This window comes from Cherax quadricarinatus, chromosome 32 (assembly GCF_038502225.1).
Source record: "Cherax quadricarinatus isolate ZL_2023a chromosome 32, ASM3850222v1, whole genome shotgun sequence".
Lineage (NCBI taxonomy): Eukaryota > Metazoa > Arthropoda > Malacostraca > Decapoda > Parastacidae > Cherax > Cherax quadricarinatus.
The window spans coordinates 26,338,710-26,357,157 of record NC_091323.1 but is presented as its reverse complement, the minus strand read 5'-3'; the positions used below and the strand labels follow the sequence as shown (position 1 = coordinate 26,357,157).

The following is an 18,448-nucleotide window of genomic DNA, read 5'->3' as shown; positions in this document are numbered from 1 at the left end:
GACTGTGTCAGTAGAGAGAGCTGCATCGAAATTCCCAATATCTGTTCTTACGTTCGCCATTGCTACTAATAATAAGGGGACAGGATTATGGAGAAAGACTAGAGATGAATAGGTCTATACATGAGCCACTTAAGTAGTAGGTTATAGGCCTACAAGAGGCACTGAGGAGCTCGGCAACCCACCCCAGACTCCACCTTCTGCCGCCCCGCACACTGGGCAGTGCAGGCAGTACACGCTAAGAACTTGGTGAAAGCAAACCGCACTCGTTATCTCTATTACCTGTGTCTTGTTTCCTAATATTTGTGATACAACGCGTGTGCTCTTTTAAGGTCTGGCGTAAGAAACTTGCATGAAAAGCACTGGAATATTTTTATTATCCATTTAGCAGGTGTTCTTTCTTCATTATAATTTTAGATTATCATATTATTATCACCGTTCTATGACTGTAGTGTTTGTGTATGATGCAACGACGTAAGTTCTTTCTATGTAAGATATATAGTGTAACAATACAAGTTCTTCATGTATAAGACATTTATTCTTATTTAAAGCAGAATACTATATACATAAATAAATTTCAAGGAAAATGTGGCAATTCCTGCATTAAAAGAATTCGCACGAACAACTATTGTACCAAGAAAGATGCGGAAGAAATGCGATACCTCTCATGAGATACACCACAGACTGTGTCGGCTTGATATGGAAATAAGTCACTTTGACTTAAGTTATCCTCGACTCTACATATGTGCTGTTATGTATGATAATTTATGTAACTGTATATGTGTACCTGTACCTGAATAAACTTGTTTATCACTACACATCGTTGCGTTGGATGAGTTAATTGGACCTAGCCTCCCTTTTCCATATTCTCTTGCCTGGTTATTATTATTATTATTATTATTATTATTATTATTATTATTATTATTATTATAAAAAATAAGCGCTAAACCCACCAGGGTCATACAGCGCTGCTTGCCTGGTATAACTTAAGAACATTTTTGTTTTGTTTTTCCAATGTTTCTTTCAAGTTGGGCAGTTTTGTGGTAATGCAAGTGGACATTATTATCAACACTGGATACAGGGAATGAAATAGGAATCTGCCCGGGTAACCATTACATAATAAAATTAATACAGCGTTGTATGACCCTTTCGGGTTCAGCACTTCACTTGATTACTTCATGTCATTTCATTTCAATAAAATGAATAGAAAAGTGTTGCGCAATAGTTGTAACTGATAAAACAGTTCTCACGTCACTGACATTTTCTAAATAAACTAAAACTATCGTATATAATTAAAACATTTGAATAATAATATGCTGAGTTAGAGTTTAAATATAATACAGATTTAGTCACTTAAAAACTTAAAATAAACTGTAAAAATATTAAAAAAAAACATTAAAATAGTTTTATGACGACTTAGATACAATACCATGGCGTTCAGCTGTTTTCGTCAGTTTTCATATTTTAGCACTTTCAGGTTAACCAGTTTATACTAAGGAACTCAACTATTTTCGTCAGTTTTCATATTATAGTTTCAGGTCTACTTTTATTTTTTAAAGTTATTTAACTGTAATTATACTCCAAGGAATATGACGAGTGACAATATAGTGCTAACTGCATAATACAATTATAACAAATATCACTAAACAGCTACAAAACTACTTATGTGCAGACTTTGTCATCAACAGCGATCTTTCTCTGGGTTTTGTTAATTGCGGGGGAATACCCAACGTAGGTAGAATCGCCATGTACCGTAGCAATATCTATTTCTACATGTACAAGGTATACAGGTGTAGCTAACATCAGTGACATACTACTGTATAGAAAGCTGCTTGTTATTTATGCAGAGCATTTCGGGTAAATTAGGTAAATTTTGTTGCAGGTTGCGACCCACATCAGTCGACTAAAACCCAGATAGGTACCCATTTTAATGATGGGTGAACAGGGTCATCAGGTGTCTTATGGAAACACGTCCTAATGTGCTCCAGCCGTACCGGGGATCGACCCCCGAACCTCAGTGCGTGAGCTGAGTGCGCTAGCGATCCAGCTAGCTAGATGAATAGGTGCATGTAGAAAGTGTCTGCTTGTCTATGAAGTGAGATATGATGAAAACCATGCTTACTGGATACTTTGAGAAGAATAAGTTTCCTAGAAGCATTGACGGAGGAGTTCTCGGAAAGCATTTGAAGGTTGCTATGCAGAGCCATGGCACTGCATGGCCCTGGGGATGGTTGTATGCTGACAAGTTTTTATGTACTTCTCTCGTGTTACAGAGAAGGCTCCCTGTGATTGGCCAACACAGGCTACCTGGAGCTTTCAGTGTTTTGTCGACACCCAAGTAAGCTTACTATTCCATGCCATCTCTTCAACCCTTGATGCTGGTGAAGGGATTTTAATCCGAGGAATTGGAGCTGCCCCCTTCCTCACGTCAAACCAGATTATTCCATGCTCTACCCTAGGTGTTGTTGGAAGGTTCCAGAATACATGAGAGGCGATGTTATATGTGAAAGTTATAATTTACCATCTATGACAATGTTTCTATGACCAGAGAAGATTGGTGGGGCGAGAATGTGTCAGGTTGTGTGGCGGGTTTCCCAGCTTAGACTGGGGGCAGTAACCTAGAAATAGACTTTTTTTTTTTTTGTACAGTACTTTCCTGCTCATGTTTGTGATGATCGAGCTCCAGCATTTAGACTTCGCATCGTAACTATAAAAGACCAGTGTAATGTCTCCTGAGTTCCATGAGTTTTGCCATATGCCATATGAGTTAAGAGGTGCCACCGAATTAATTCTTTATTTTCATTTTTGCAACAGCCATTCTATCCAAAGCTCGTCAAAAAATAGTTATTTCTTGTGCAGAATTTTTTAGGGGCTATTAGCCCCTAAATTAGAGGTCCTACACAGATGACAGCAAGGAAATGAGTGAGCTACTCAAGTCCCAATATGACTCAGTTTTTAACAAGCCGCTAACCAGACTGAGAGTCGAAGATCTAAATGAATTTTTTTATGAGAGAGCCACAGAATTTGGTAAACACAAGCCTATCTGACGTTATCCTGACGCCAAATGACTTCGAACAGGTGATAAATGACATGCCCATGCACTCTGCCCCAGGGCCAGACTCATGGAACTCCGTGTTCATCATGAACTGCAAGAAGCCCCTATCACGTGCTTTTAACATCCTATGGAGAGGGAGCATGGACACTGGGGTCGTCCTACGGTTACTAAAAACAACAGACATAGCCCCACTCCACAAAGGGGGCAGTAAAGCAATAGCAGAGAATTACAGACCGATAGCGCTAGCATCCCATATCATAAAAATCTTTGAAAGGGTCCTAAGAAGCAAGATCGCCACCCATCTGGATACCTGGAGTTTACCTGGAGAGAGTTCCGGGGGTCAACGCCCCCGCGGTCCGGTCTGTGACCAGGCCTCCTGGTAGATCATAGCCTGATCAACCAGGCTGTTACTGCTGGCTGCACGCAATCCAATGTACGAGCCACAGCCCGGCTGGTCAGGTACCGACTTTAGGTGCTTGTCCAGTGCCAGCTTGAAGACAGCCAGGGGTCTATTGGTAATCCCTCTTATGTATGCTGGGAGGCAGTTGAACAGTCTCGGGCCCCTGACACTTGTATTGTCTCTTAACGTGCTAGTGACACCCCTGCTTTTCATTGGGGGGATGTTGCATCGTCTGCCGAGTCTTTTTCCTGTAACTTAACTATATTACTGGTCATCTTAAAACTTAACTATATTATTGATCTACCCGTCTATTAAGCATATTATTGGTATTCTGTAACTTAACTATATTATTGGTCAATCCGTATATTAAGTACAGGTATCCCGTATATTAAGTATATTATTGGTATCCTCTAACTTAACTATAATACTGGCCGTACCGTCTACAAATTTAAGGTACGACTCTCGTCAGAGTAACTATATTAATAATCTCGCGGCTTTTTCCTAGTACCTTAAGCGTATTTTTCTAGAAGAAAGAAAAGGTTTTCTCGATGACAAAAGTGGAAGGACTTAAAGAAGACTTCGATCACTTCACTATGGCTGCCAATGGACAAGAACTGTCTGGTGGCATGAAGAGACCTCGCTCCACAACTCCTCCTCTCACTGCACCTTCCAAAAAGCCAAAATTGGATGAGAATGTCCTCCAGGAGAAGAGTACCGAACCATGGAAGCATTGCTGTCTCCCAGACAGTGAAGCAAAAACAGGTGGAGACACCTCTAGCGATACTGTTATCCCCGTGTTATCCTGGAGTAGCCTTGACATGAAGACAAAACTTGGTAGAGGGGCATATGGAGAGGCGTGGGCAGCTCTCTTAAAACAAGATGATGGCTCCGCTACCAAGGTAGTCGTCAAGAAGCTCTTCGACGACGTTTATCTGAAAGAAGCTGTTAAGGAAGCCAGAGCTCTTCTCAAGGTTGATGGCGCCGGTGGAGCTCCCAAACTTTATGGCATGATTTACGATCCTTTAGCTATAGTCATGTCCCGCTGCCCCGGAGTAACTTTCGCAAAATTTATAGGAAAAAATTCCGCTGAAGATTGCTTTAAGGCATATAAAGCTGCTATAAGAGCATTAATGGATTTTCACCAGACCGGTTTTGCCCATAATGACATAACAGAATCAAATATAATGATTAGAAAACAAGGTCAGGATTACGTAGCCCATCTTATTGACCTCGGCCTCGCCGTAGATAGAACATTAAAACCCAAACTTCATAAGATGAAAATTAAAGAAGATAAAAGTCGTCTAAAAGAAATTCGTGGCTTTATCATGGAAGACAAAAACATCAGAGAACAGTGAGTTGTCAAACCCACGATCAAGATTCTACCTTGAGTTATGAAACCCAGGATCAAGATTCTACCTTGAGTTATCAACCCCAGGATCAAGATTCTACATTGAGTTATGAAACCCAGGATCAAGATTCTACCTTGAGTTATCAAACCATCAAGAAACTACTCATCCTGCCTACTCGGAGACAAAGCCAGAGTCTGTACAGGATATCTTGGACTGGGAAACAGAGTATAATATCGACCTAGAAGCTCTCCTTCACTGAACCAATCGTTCACTACCTTCAGGGACGCCATCACTCGTAGTGATCAAGAACAACTACATCCACTGAAGAAGACCACCAAGTATATGAGGATATTTTCACGAATTAAAATGTTTATTTTTTTAAGTTTTAAAGAAGGTAATATTATTATTTCTTTTAAGTGAAAGGACTGATTTTAGTTGAGGTGATAGTAATAATAATTATATATTGGAGTTTGACTGTGTGAATTGTGTAGCTTAAGTGCTTTAGAAACAATGATGTGTATGGTAGTGTTTTATGGTGACGTGTATGGTAGTAATGTATGGTGATGTGTATGGTAGTATTGTATAGTGACGTGTTTGGTAGTGCTGTTTGGTGACGTGTATGGTAGTGATGTATGGTGACGTGTATGGTAGTTGTATGGTGACGTGTATGGTGGTGATGTATGATGACGTGTATGGTAGTATTGTATGGTGGCGTGTATGGTAGTGATGTATGGTAATTTATATGGTGACGTGAATGGTAGTGATGTATGGTGAAGTGTAGTGTTATATGGTGACGTGTATTGTAGTTTTGTATGGTAGTGCCGTATGGTGACATTGTGACGTATATGGTAGTGTAGCAGTGATTTGAAGTGATGTATAGTTAGTAAGCAGGTACCTGGGTGTTATTGGACTTGTGTGGGTCACATCCTGGCGACATACTTGACCTAATTTGCCTGAAATGCTCTGCATAACAAGGTGCTTTCTATATAGTATGTGAGCTAGGTCTGTACACGTACTTGTAGAAATAAATATTATTATTATTACTGGGTGCAACGACTGCCCAGATCTGGGCAGGTAATGGAAAGGAGACAAGTTTCCTCAAAATATGAAAAATATATTCGAAATTAGGTCAGGTAGACCCCCATGGTTAAACCCTGACAAAGCCAGACGTCCATACTTTGTCTCTGGCTGAGTCAACAACAACAGATTTCTCCGAAGGTTATTCATATCGTCCCGGCCAATTGCCCAGTTGCTTATGATGAGGACAAGTTTTCCGGGAAGAAAATAATTAAAATTCCTAACAGATGCTCCAGGCAGAGGTAGAGCGAGACATCTACTCTTTACGAAGGCTGGCGCATCAATTACACAACCTAGGGCAGCATGGGTTTAGAGCAGGTCGCTCCTGTCTGTCCCAACTACTGGATCACTACGGCAAGGTCCTGGATGCACTAGAAGACAAAAAGAATGCAATATACACAGACTTTTTAAAAGCCTTCGACAAGTGTGACCACGGTGTAATAGCGCACAAAATGTGTGCTAAAGGAATAACAGGGAAAGTTGGTAGATGGGTCTATAATTTCCTGACAAATAGAACACAAAGAGTAGTAGTTAACAGAGTAAAGTCTGAGGCGGCTACGGTGAAAAGCTTTGTTCCGCAAGGCACAGTACTCGCTCCCATCTTGTTCCTCATCCTCTTATCAGACACAGACAGGGATATAAGCCACAGCGTCGTGTCCTGATTTGCAGATGACACCCGAATCTGCATGACTGTCTTCCATTGAAGACACTGCAAGGCTCCAGACGGACATCAACCAAATCTTTCAATGGGCTGCAGAAAACAGCATGAAGTTCAACGATGAGAAATTTCAGTTACTCCGATATGGTCAACGTGGGGAAATTAAAACTTCATAGAGTATAAAGCAAATTCCAGCCACACAACAGAGCGAAAAACTAACGTCAAAGACATGGGAGTGATCATGTAGGAGGATCTCACCTTCAAGGACCATAACATTGTATCAATCGCATCTGCTAGAAAAATGACAGGATGGATAAAGAGAACCTTCAAAACTAGGGATGCCAAGCCCATGATGACACTTCAGGTCGTTTGTTCTATCTAGGCTGAAATATTACTGTACATTAACAGCACCTTTCAAGGCAGGTGAAATTGCTGACCTAGAAAATGTACAGAGAGCCTTCACGGCGCGCATAACTGAGATAAAACACCTCAGTTACTGGGAACGCCTGAAGTTCCTGAACCTGTACTCCCTGGAATGTAGGCAGAAGAGATACATGATTATATACACCTGGAAAATCCTAGAGGGACTAGTACCAAACTTGCACACGAAAATCATTCCCTACGAAAGCAAAAGACTTGGCAGACGATGCAACATCCCCCCAATGAAAAGCAGGGGTGCCACTAGCACGTTAAAAGACAACACAGTAAGTGTCAGGGGCCCAAGACTGTTTAACTGCGTCCCAGCATGCATAAGGGGATTACCAATAGACCCCTAGCTGTCTTCAAGCAGGCACTGGACAAGCACCTAAAGTCGGTACCTGACCAGCCGGGCTGTGGTTCGTACGTTGGATTGCATGCAGTCAGCAGTAACAGCCTGGTTGATCAGGCCCTGATCCACCATGAGGCCTGGTCACAGACCGGGCCGCGGGGGCGTTGACCCCCGGAACTCTCTCCAAGTAAACTCCAGTATGTTTCCGATAAATAACACTCCAGGCCAATTATCACACAACTCCCTGACCCACTGAAGTAAATAGTTCAATACTACCAACACCTGAACAATGCCTAAGTGTAGTACATGGGGTTCGGCTGGGCTGCGTTAGGTTAGGTTAGGTTGACTGCAGTAATTAAATAAGCTTTTCTGTAATATTTGTTCTCAAGACAAAAAAAAAAATACCCAAAAATCATTGTGTTTTCCCAGTTTGCACAAAATAAAATTATCTACATTGAACAAACCAATCTCCATTACATATTTTCAATTCTAAATTTTCGCGGTACTCCATGGAGCTCTTGAACTCAGTATTTAAGAAACAGAAAAATAAAGAATGTCGGTAGGCATTATCAGTTTATATACACACCTTATCGAGGCCTCTTGAGAGTCTTCAGCGTTGTAGTCACGTTCACTGCCTCGATACGGTACTACTGGTCTCCCATTTTCATTACCTTGCGCCTACTATGGTTTAACTCAAGCAGCCATTAATTTTACAGTTGTTTCAGAATGTTCTTATAATCCTGGATATTTTCGCAATCCTCCTCCGTTTCCATTCTTTGCATGAGATTGTTCATTCCGCAAACAGGGACATAATGTAATAAATCTCGTCTAATTTTCTCCATTCCATCATTTCTCTCATTGTAAATGTTTACTTCTATACTTTATCTTCTATTCAGTTGTATCTGGCTTTTAGGGTTGTTCATACTCAAATTCCTCGACATTGTGATGTAGTTCAGCTGGGCTTGTGAGGTCTCTGGGGGAGACCTAATTTAACCAATTATATGGTCACACCTTGCCTTGGCAAACGTCTGTCAGCCACGCCCACGTCTGAGGTCTTTTGTTCTTGACGGCATCAGACCTAGGCGTCAGGTCGTACACGTGGTTGTGGAGGGTGCTTGGACCACCATAAAAGCCCAAGGAAGAGCATGATCAGGAGATTCGTGCGGAGCCGCTGCTGGGGTGCAGAGCTCCTGAGCACAGACTTCGAGCGGAGCTGCTGCTGGGGTGCAGGGCTCGGGAGAAGGCTGCTGAAGTCTCTGGAGGAGACTGTTGGAGGCAGTGGGCAGAGTACTGGCTTGGCGCAGTACTCGTGCTGTGTAGGTCTTGGGACCTGGGGCTTAGTTCCTGTAGTGAACTGTCCTCTGTGCTATATTGTAAGTTATATTCATTTTGGTCAAGTTGATTGTGTTCCCTGTCTCACTGCTTATACATACCATCCCATTTATCTAAACCAATGATGTACTCCTGTTCCCGAATATATTATTGTACAAGGACTTAATAATAAACTGTGTTTGAGTAGAATAGTAATATTCACGGTCCACGTTATTTGCTATTTTATTCATTATTTTATTTCATGTAGTGAGAGGGAGTGTAGTGTGGTGGGTAGAGTAATGAGAGGTGAAGTTGTAGTCACCAGTGACCTTACATTATCTACCTACCTCACTCCTACCACCTCGCCTGTCCCCTACCTACTGACTCCCCCCGCTTACCCCCATATTCCCCTAATCATCACCCCCCTACATGACATGGTGTCTAAGCGGTGGTGGTTCTTATTATTTTTATAGTAGGAACCAGTCCCATGTGCCTTATTTTTGACTGCTCGGTTATACTTGTTATGCTACCATTTGCTACCACTTTTTTTTTTCTTGTGTGTGTAAAATCTAAAGTGAATATCTGTATATTATAATCCTAGTGACCTTAACTGTCCTTTTTTGACGGTGGGTCTAAATTGTTTGGGTGTAATATTATATTTGGTGGAGTTGGTTGTTGGTTAGAGATAAATGGTGGAGAATATCAGTATTTGGGTGAGACTTTTGGGGGAAGCAATTACTGGCCGAAATTGAATATTTACAGAGGAATGAGAAGTCACCCAGCCCGCCTTGGAAGACTTACCCACAACTGTCACCCATTGAAGAGTTGCCTATGATTGCTGTCCACCTGATGTGCCCAGTCACCCAGCTGATATGCCCAGTCACCCAGCTGATGTGCCCCAGTAGATGTATTGCTGCCCTGGTCTGTCATCCAGTGTGGTGGGTGTCTGTCTGCGTCACCCAGCCTCTGTGACCATCACCCACGGACCGCCAGTTACCCGCAGTTGCCAGGGATGGGTGACCGCACCTGCTGTTGATGACCTGAAGTGACCTCACCTCACCTCGAGCAACTGACCATAGCCTGCTACTGCTGATGTCGGCTGCTGTGATGCTGCTGAGATGCTATAGCTGTGCTGCTATGCTGTGGCCGTGCTGAGATGCTGTAGCCGTGCTGCAATGCTGTGGCCGTGCTGTGTGCTGCTGTGATGTTGAGATGCTGCGGCCGTGCTGTGATGTTGAGACGCTGCGGCCGTGCTGTGATGCTGGGACCGTGCTGCGATGCTGTAGCCGTGCTGCGATGCTGTGGCCGTGCTGTGTGCTGCTGTGATACGGCCGTGCTATGTGCTGCTGTGATACGGCCGTGCTGTGATGATGGATATGCTGTGGCCGTGCTGTGATGCTGCGATGCTGCCTAGCTCAAGAGGAGATGGCGGTGATGCTGCAGTGGTGTGTGAGGGATTCTGGCTGGTGTGCCAGGACAGGAGAATCTACTATGAAGGACTTGCCATCCTCGGAGATGTGGAAGGACGTGAGCCGCAGATATGGACTCCAGCTGCTGGGACCAGCCTGCTTTCAAGGGCGGCATGGAGGTGTGTCCTGCCTTGCTGGTCGACCTGTGCGACAGGTATGCGGGGATGCCCTGCCAGCCATGAGAGACAATTAAGAGTGTGAGATGTCCCCAGCCTACTTTGACTTGCCAGAAGTGTTAGTGTTACCTGTGTGAAATAAGGTGACCTTGAAAACGGTCCAGTGATTATGGCCGCCTTGTTTTATGAGGCCAGTGAATCCTAGTAGTGGCATAGGATAATGGAGGGTCTTAGCTGCGATGCCTGCCCTGTCTCGATTTTCAGATGTTGTAGTGTGCATGTGAAGTGTGCCGAAAATGCGACCTTGGTGGTCGTGAAGTGGTCCAGTTGCAGTTACTTGAAAGAATGCAACCCGTTGGAGCAGTTTTCCACGCCATAGAAGCCTAGAGAGGTTTGGCCCAATGGTTAACGTGCGAGGGTGACTAGCATTGGCTAGTGCATTTCTAGTAGAAGTAGGGAAGGCACTGGAGCCCGATATTTAGGTTTAAGGAGAAATGACGGGTAAGGAGGCTTTGCACCAGAGAGCGACTATTATGCTGGCCAACTGCCAGGTGTACTGATTATGCTGCCTTGTGGTAGTTGAGGAGGTTGAGGGAAATATATGTAATTGAATAATTTTGTATTATGTATAATTTTGTCTTTGTATTGTAATAGAATTAAGGGGTTAGGATTAAAATAGTCTAATAACTAGGACAAATTGTCTTAGTTCTCAGATATTTTAAATTGGGGGAGAAAGGGGGATGTGATGTAGTTCAGCTGGGCTTGTGAGGTCTCTGGGGAGACCTAATTTAACCAATTATATGGTCACACCTTGCCTTGGCAAACGTCTGTCAGCCACGCCCACGTCTGAGGTCTTTTGTTCTTGACGGCATCAGACCTAGGCGTCAGGTCGTACACGTGGTTGTGGAGGGTGCTTGGACCACCATAAAAGCCCAAGGAAGAGCATGATCAGGAGATTCGTGCGGAGCTGCTGCTGGGGTGCAGAGCTCCTGAGCAGACTTCGAGCGGAGCTGCTGCTGGGGTGCAGGGCTCGGGAGAAGGCTGCTGAAGTCTCTGGAGGAGACTGTTGGAGGCAGTGGGCAGAGTACTGGCTTGGCGCAGTACTCGTGCTGTATAGGTCTTGGGACCTGGGGCTTAGTTCCTGTAGTGAACTGTCCTCTGTGCTATATTGTAAGTTATATTCATTTTGGTCAAGTTGATTGTGTTCCCTGTCTCACTGCTTATACATACCATCCCATTTATCTAAACCAATGATGTACTCCTGTTCCCAAATATATTATTGTACAAGGACTTAATAATAAACTGTGTTTGAGTAGAATAGTAATATTCACGGTCCCCGTTATTTGCTATTTTATTCATTATTTTATTTCATGTAGTGAGAGGGAGTGTAGTGTGGTGGGTAGAGTAATGAGAGGTGAAGTTGTAGTCACCAGTGACCTTACATTATCTACCTACCTCACTCCTTCCACCTCGCCTGTCCCTTACCTACTGACTCCCCCCACTTACCCCCATATTCCCCTAATCATCACCCCCCTACATGACAACATGTGATGCTTCTTGGGTGAATATCAGGTCTAGTGTGGCTGGTTCGTCTTCCTTCTAGTCGGATTTTGCACATATTGATTAAGGAAAATCTGTATTTGTGACAGCCATCAATATTTTTCTTCATGCGTTTTAGCTACCATGAGGGCTTCTTGCTTCTGTCAGTTTCACTATGGTTGACATTCTCAGTTTATTAGTCGTGTCTCGTCTTTCCAGACAGCAGTCCATTCTGCTCTTGCTGTCACATGTGTAACAACCTCATTGTTTTTCATTTATTCTTGAGCAACTTGTTCCAAGCAAACATTAGCCCTTCAAGCTTACAAAAATAACGTTTATAAAATTAGGGTGTACGGTACGTCTCATCTGTCAACCAACAGGGGCATTTTCTGTGATTTCCGTGTCTTTATAGTTCATATGGCTTAGTTTTGGTAGCCATTTGGTATCATGTTTTGACTTTTCATGTTTGTGGAAAATTGCATTTAGCTGAATGTATCATTATGTACATAACAGTAAATGAACAGATAATTATTATTTATCAGTTAGACAAGTAGGAATTTGGGACACCTAGGTCGCAAAAAATGTCCCCCTTCGATACCTACCACTGTCATAACCACAAGTTGCTCTGGACCTATTAATTAAATGAAATATACATACAACAGAAGGAAAATATATCTTAATATCACTCACCAATCTGACTGGATATTAAGTTGTATCATACTCAGAAAAACCTCACTAGCTAAATTTATGAAAACACTGTCCAGAATTATACACAAATCTAGAGAGCTTATCTGAGGTTCATGGAGCTGTCTTGTCCAGTCGTCTGATATCACAAGTTATGCAGGAATGCACATCCAACAATTTCGCCTCCTATTTGAGGGGTGTCAATCCAGTTTTAACCTCTAGAGCACGAAAAATTCTTCCCATTATATTAACGTTGTATCCAATTCAAAACCAAGATGGCGAGTCTCGTCTGCCCAGACGCAGGCTTTCCGTTTTCTATGACAAATATTATTAAATACAGTATGGCCATCTATATACATATAAATACTGAATTTCTGGAAAATATATACAGTATTTTCCACAATGTTATCTACTCTTTTTAATGAGGCGAGGAGGTGAATATCATGCTACAGCTTCACATACCAACTTTGTGAATAGTATTTTTAGCATATCACCATCTCTATTTCTGGCAGTTTCGAAGTTTGCCGGTACAGCACATCAGCTTTCTCACTACTGTATTTGATTATCTTATGAAATACTGTTAGTTGTAATTACTTCCAGATAGTTTCTCTGTGACAATATTGTCAATTTATTTTCTTCACGAGGACTGTTTACGACTTAATCGATGCCCATTATGTGGCATTTGTCAAAATTTAATTTCTGCCTTCATTTAATCTCTCCACTTGCTCAACAGTCCAAGACTTGTCGAGATGTAGTCATATATTGCTTATTTTACTTATGGTTTTTACATCACCTGCAAACATATTAACTATTAATTCCTTGTGTTAAACGCAGGAATTTGCTGATATGATACCGAAGTATTTGATGTTTATTGTGTTTGTCTCCGGGTGTTCTATTCAGTTTTCTTTAATGTATTTTTCCAGAGTTATAATGGCACTTTTCGGTGACAGATCTATAGTTAAACTAGGAGCTTCCATGTCACCTTTATAAGTATCAGCACTATGTCGTAACTATATCGTGCATGTTATGTGATATTGATAATGTCGGCGCTCAGTGTGCTCTGAATGACCTCTACGAGTCACACTCTTTTTATGAATATAATAGTAATAATTTAACGGACATTTCATAATATCATACAGTGTATACCGGATCGTAGAGATAACCTGGTACGGATGAGAAAATTTTAAAAGTAAGATACCCATATTAGGCAAAGTTTCGATCAAAAAATACTAAAGAAAGGTGTACTTGCGTATTTCCCCAGGAGTGTGTCCATTCCTTTTTTTGCCTATCATACAGGATGCGCGTGACGCACGTCTGAGTGCGCTGGCCGCCGTCACACACTGTAACTTATATACGGTGTGTACACCAGCAATGAATATATTTTTAACTATGACCAAAATTAATGAACATTTTTTTTAAATCTGACTAAAATTCATTATATGGTTGAAAAACTAGCTAAGTTCCTACAGGAGGTGCTCGATTAACCGGTCTGCAGGTAAACAAAGAATGGATTTGTAATATTAAAAAGGCATCTCTTCGTTTATGAAGCTTTGTTCTGGTCTCCATACTACAGAATGGATATAAATGCATCGGAAAAGGCTGAAAAAAATAATCCTCTATATAAGGAATCTTAGTCTCATTAAAATGATAGTATACAATAAAGACAAACTGATAAATTTGTAACGTAATGTCTCGCCTACACAGTAGTCCTCTTCAATCAAATACACAGGTGACTGATATTGGATGAGACTATGGAACTGGACTGAAGGACTGACCACCTCAAAAACTACTACTTCAAGGATAATAGACTGCTGTCCTAAAGTCTTTTTCAGGTTCTGCGAGATGAAGGTCTACATCACTTAGTTTACAAGTGTGACAAGTCGTTATCATTCCCAAGAATTAGACTTTTCCACATTAAACTGCATCTGCCGCTTTTCGTAACACGAGATTCGTCAGTCTGTCCAAATATTCCTGAGGTTCAATGGTATCTGTCTTAAAATATATTATTTGGCCTGTTTTTGTGTCGTCAGCGAATTTAATAATGTCGCTTTATATTTCCCCATAAAGGTCATTAATGCAAATTATAAACGATAAACAACAAGGGGCCCAAAACCGAATTGATTTCACCCTATTGATGCAAACTGTTTTCTATTAGTTAGCCATTCATCGATCCTTGACAGAAACTTTCCTCCTATACTATGTGCTGCCTCTTTCTGTAAGTCTTTTGTGTGGGATTCTATCAAATGTGTGTTTGGTGTGGCGCACACTCATTTGAAAGTGGAGAGTGAGTGAAAGTTATTTTGGGGAGACTAACAGGATATTACAATGAAAGCTTGTTGCTGGAAACCAAAACAAATCCCTTGTAGTCAGCTAATCTACATGGTAGCTTCATATTGAAAAACTCTCATACGTCATATATACCTCGACTTCTTATTGATCTGACCAGTATTTTTGTAGTGGTTAAAGACACATAAACAAACACCTAGGACTACCTTTAACCACAACTTGTGGGGGTATCATTACCATTTTTTTTCATACTATTTCTGTGTTTGAAACAATGCAATAGAACTCCATATGTACAAACGCTATCAAGAATAACCATGATTTTTTTTATTATCAAAAGTATCAGAGGAGAGAGATAAACACATAACTTTATAGAAATAAAGATTATCTTTGTCATCATCAAGTTGAGAATAGACTGACATATAAGGGTGGACACAGAAACATTCCCTTCCCGCTGATGTGCTTAAACTGAGGGTGCAGTCATGGACTGTGTTCCAAATGGTTAGTTTATAGACTACATGAGGGCCATAAGACTGCATTTTATCTATATGCCACCAGTTAAGGATACTTTAATGCTCTACACAAATTAAGCTCTGAGTGTTCAATATATACTGAGATAGACATCTTTCCAAGTGTTTATACACTGCTGCTGCTGCCAGTGAAAACGCATTAAGAAAGATATACGCCACAGAATATATACACAGTCAATATTGCACATAAACAACTCCGATGTGCATCAAGTGGTAGGTGCCTGACAACGGTCACGGAGCCTTGTGGGACATCCCAGGTGCGGGCGATGGGCAGGGGAACCGGGTAGGGCTCAGAGCCTTGGTGTCAGTATGGTGACACAGAGAAGATAAGATTTCGTTCGGATTTTTAACCTGGGAGGGTTTGCCACCCAGGATAACCCAAGAAAGTCAGTGCGTCATCGAGGACTGTCTAACTTATTTCCATTGGGGTCCTCAATCTTGTCCCCCAGGATGCGACCCACACCAGTCGACTAACACCCAGGTACCTATTTGCTGCTAGGTGAACAGGACAACAGGTGTAAGGAAACGTCGAAATGTTTCCACCAGCCGGGAATCGTGTGTGAAGCGGGAGCTTTAGCCACCAGGCCACCGGGTTAATAGCGCTAGTCAAACAGTGGCTTATTTCCACTGAGGGCCTTTTATTTTTAGGTCCTCCAGGATTCAGCACACGTCAGGAAAAACTATAATATTCAAATAGAAAAAAAAAGTTAAACAGACGTGAGAGCGAGATAATGGAAGCCAAAACACTTTATTGCCTGGGAAAGACAATATATTTTGATCCTTTACCTGCTGAAGCCACCCTCCCCTACCTCGGATCGAACTTAATTGGCTCCTATTTCCCATGCGCTGTATGACACCTGCGGGTACAGTGCTTCACTATGAAATCTGGAACTCATAATTCATACTAATTTAAATATGCAACTGCCCCTTTTAATAAGGGGATGTTTAGATGTTCGTAAGGGTTCTTGGTCCAAAGAATTGGAGCAACCCTCCATTTCCTCACGAAACCTAATTACCTCGCCATTCCTTATGTGCTAATGACCCTTATAGGCTTAACGTTTCCCAATAATAATTAATATTATAATATTTAGTAATAACTTGGTAATTAGCATACAAGCACATATGTACACTTCTGTTACTTCTAGAAAAAACAATTTTGACTATATTACTTAGTGGTAGCTGGGTAGCTTCACATTGCTCACAGCTCTTCCTAATAACTAAGTCCTTTGATTTTTGTATGACGCATATGAGGAATGACGTCAGGGCCAGTTGATTCACCGGTGATGTCCGCTCTCTTGTATGTAACCTTATATATTTCTCTATATTTGTTTTTGTGTGTTTGTGTATCCTTCATTATATTCTTTTTGTTTCTGTGTGCTTTTGTGTGTTTGTAATCATGAATTTGTGCGTGTTTTGTGTTTTTGGTCATATGAGTTTGTTTCTTTTGTAATTCTGATAGTATACTTTTGTATGTTCGTATGCTTGTATGAGTATTTTTATGTATGAATGCATGCTTGACACGGTTAAACATGCATTCATACATAAAAATGTCACTACCATTCAGTAATTGTCACCACTTTTCAGCAGTACTTAACCGTTTATCGTCTGTCACTGGTGAATCAACCCAGTATAGTATTTTTAACACCTGATCTACCAGGCCCCGTCAAAGACCGGGCCGCGGGGGCGTTCACCCGCGAAACACTCTCCAGGTACCTCCCATTTTTCCTGAGGCTATATGACCCCCTACAGATTTAGCGCTTCCCCTCGTGTTGCCGTCGCTGTTTTAATTTTGTTTTTTTTTGTGATTAAATGTAGATTTATGCAACCTAGCCTGGTTTAAAGATAATAGTACTTACGGTTTCCAGTGAACGCTTAAGCTGGGAAAGAGTAAGAAATTTTTGTAGTAAAAATGGAGAGAGGTTGGATGAAAATTGTGATACCTAACCCAGATGTCGTAGGGACTTGTATGTATGAAAGTTGCCTCGACTATCACGTAGCCTAGAGCGATGATGGAATAAATTTCTCTACTCATTGGTTGCATCAGTCTGGAAAAAAATCACTTAATGTTCAAAACCTAGTAATTATGCAAATAATTTACTGTTAGCATTTATTGGCCACGTGAGTGGGCTAGTGACAGTGGAATTAACGACCCTATGAAGTAGCGAATGACCTATAGTGGGCCATTATGGAACGACTGCTGCATTATAGTTGTTGGACCCAGTGGTTTGAGGGGGGTCATTACTCTGACCACCCCACCACTGATAATCCCAACATTTCACTTCCTCACCACTTCACCTGATAACCCCACTACTACTGTCGGTTCTTCGCCCTGCGTACTAAGAGCCCAACGGAAATAAGCTACACTGCTTGGCTTGGGTTGTCATACGAGGTTAATAATCATAAGAATCTTCACATGAATCGACCAACACTTTCTTACCTGTATATTCCTACCTTTGGTGACACAAATCCTCTACTTCATGTAAAATGTTTAAATTGAAATTACATATAATGAAGAGTGAATAATTGACTCGGGAGAGGGAAGATGACGTCAATCATTGCCCCCCTTCCCCGCCCACCCCGAAACACTCTCTCCATCAAATCCGTTTCCTCTAGTGCTAGAAGGGCTTAATTCATGCTGTACTAAAAGCTTAAAGTACAGGCTTTTACACTTGTATAAAGGCGCTAAAGAGAGGTGCTATCTTGAGCAATGTGTAGCAGCTCTGCTACTGTTGGTGTCCTGTGAGTGGCACTTCCCGTGGGCCAGTATCTCTCGGGACTCGTGCCTAAACACATCTTACCAACGATCATCATTGCATCCTTTTGAAGTTACAATATTTGTTTTAACGTATTACAGATTAGATATATTAAAACGTAATTTATAAATAGTAGTAGAGGCGTTCATTAACAGGCTGCCACACTGATAGGTAAGTGTACCTTGTAATACAGTAGGTGCTATATAACCCCTATGGGTTTACCGGTCCCCCGTGTATTTAATAATAATAATAATATTTCACAGAAATTCACCAAAATCAATAGAGTACATTTTGCCCAAGGGGCTTTGATATAACAGTGGTTTCTCCACTATGCATTCTCGACATGACAATAAATTATCTCGTTAATAAACTGACAAAATTTGATCATTTCAAAGAATAACCGGTTCTTTAGTGTTCATGGTAATACTACCAAGCAAACTCATTTTGAATATTTGAGT

The 18,448-nt window shown here is 41.5% G+C and overlaps 1 protein-coding gene across 2 annotated transcripts in view; it reads left to right on the top strand.

Moving 5' to 3' along the window:
• The first annotated feature begins 212 nt into the window (after positions 1 to 212).
• The window catches only part of LOC128690282 (probable G-protein coupled receptor Mth-like 4), a 67,184-nt gene continuing 48,948 nt past the window's right edge, over positions 213 to 18,448 (top strand). The window contains exons 1-2 of one of the 2 annotated variants that reach the window (XM_070090552.1): positions 229 to 329; positions 18,092 to 18,161. The gene's annotated coding sequence lies outside the window, so the exon portion shown is untranslated. Of the gene's footprint in view, positions 330 to 18,091; positions 18,162 to 18,448 lie in introns of both variants that reach the window. The other variant, XM_070090553.1, reaches the window with a different exon arrangement.